At 39.5% G+C, this 1959-nt stretch overlaps 1 long non-coding RNA gene across 1 annotated transcript; it reads left to right on the top strand.

Moving 5' to 3' along the window:
- Nucleotides 1-818: 818 nt before the first annotated feature.
- LOC138915632 (uncharacterized) lies at nt 819-1389 on the top strand. The gene is made up of 2 exons (XR_011421727.1): nt 819-945; nt 1080-1389. It is a non-coding gene; the product is annotated as an uncharacterized lncRNA (long non-coding RNA).
- Nucleotides 1390-1959: the final 570 nt, after the last annotated feature.

Here is a 1959-nt window from a genome sequence, read left to right on the forward strand (position 1 = left end):
GAAAACTGTTTCATGTACCTCCCAGTGCTAAAGTGAAGACTTTGCTTTCAGATTCTAGCCAACGGTCTAGAAATATTTTTTGCTAATTATTTTTTACTAAGAAACATGATTCTGAACTTAACTTTAAAAACTTAATAATGTCCTATTAAAATTATCTATCATTTCAAAATTTAGTAATAGCATTCCAGCATTTATTATGCAAGGACAGAGGAGCATAGGGAGGCTGCTAAAGAGAATACCACCTGGTCGGCAAGTTGATTGACCTGGGAATTCTGTACCCTGTACATCACTCAAAGCCCAAAACCCCACAGACATCTAATAAACCTGGTCAGTCAGATGTGCAGCCAAACATCTAGACATTCTGAAATTTCAGAAAACAGTTTTCAATTTTCTTCACTTATAACATTTTCTTGGTACCACAGCTAAGGACAAATTCCAATTATCCATAGCAGATGAATTAGCAAATGCATTAATTGTGTATCAAAACATGTGTTTTTTTGTCTGTTTGCTTTTGTTTGCAGGGGAAGATTCGCCCTAGGCTGAAATCTGTTGCCAATCTTCCTCTTTTTTTTCTTCCTTTTTCCCTCCCAAAGCCCCAGTACCTAGTTGTGTATAGTTGTAAGTCCTTCCAGTTCTTTGATGTAAGCCATCACCACATGGCTATTAACAGAGGAGTGGTGTGGTTCCATGTTGGGAACTGGGCCTGGGCCACAGAAGCAGTGCTGGCTTTCAAAACATGTGCTTTGAACCAGCCTAGAGACATCTGTCATGTCATAATGAAGAACATAGGCTCTGGGACCAGACTTCTGGGGTTCAAATGCTAGCTTCCCTCCTTTTGGGCTATAAAGCCATGGACGGCTTACTAACCTTCTCAGAACTTTCCTGCAGGATGAGGTTTTGATGAGCAATAAGACTTGGAAACCATCCTCAAGCATCCTCAAGCAAGTAAGTGTGAGCTCTGACTACAGCCCTGATCCAACCTGTATTTCCATATCTTTCTACTTCTAAATTGTACATTTCCCTAAACACAAACCCTGCTGTAGTTATGCTATTAATGAAAGATTTGTTTATATTTGCAGGCCTCGAGAAATTCCAAGGAACAAAGTTCAGCCAATATTTAGAGAATGGCATCTGTAATAACACAGAAGTTTTCCAAGTTGACCCATGGGCCCCAGGAAAACGTGAAAGAAGGGGATCATCGACAAATTTTAGGGAATCTGTGACCCCCCCAAAAAAATTATGCAAAAATGATAGATCTCAATGACACTTTTTGGAGACAATTTCCATAGCTTTCATCAGATTTGAGACGAGACCCAAAAGATAACTGAAAGCCCCTGCATTTAAACCAAAAGGCTACTGATCTTAGATTTCAAATAAAATCTAATCAAGTATTTTCTAACTTTTCTTCTTTGCTGCGACTTAACCCCTGATCTTTACGGGCTTGCCAACATTTTACGTTAGATCACAATTATTATATTTGTTCAAACTGTTTTACTTAACTTTCACTTAAAATGTAGCTATGCAAAGTATTATCAAACCCTTTCTTAAAATTCAGGTTTATTTATACTATTTTGAATTTAATAGTTACTTTCATTTAGAATTCTTATTACTGCCCTTTCTACTTCAAATTTTTTAGAGAAGCATCCATGGAGACACAGAGGCATAGTAGGAAGAACGGGGTCTTTGGCATCAAACAGGCATGGGTCTGTATCCCAGCTTCTCCCAGAGAGGAGGGAAGAAACCTGCCCCAAAGGATGGCTCTGAGGAACGTGGAGGTGCCATGACCTGAAAAGTGCATGGCCTTGGGACACAGTGGAAATGCGAAGGTGGTTTTCTTCCCCTTTCTTTCCTCTTGCCCTCTACCCCATAAGAGGAAGTATGCCAACTTTGACAATGGAGCCTTCTTACTCCACAGACTCAGTCAAAATTAGTATCATGACCTCTGATTTTATTCCTCCC

The sequence above is a fragment of the Equus caballus genome, chromosome 9, assembly GCF_041296265.1.
Source record: "Equus caballus isolate H_3958 breed thoroughbred chromosome 9, TB-T2T, whole genome shotgun sequence".
Classification (NCBI taxonomy): Eukaryota; Metazoa; Chordata; class Mammalia; order Perissodactyla; family Equidae; genus Equus; species Equus caballus.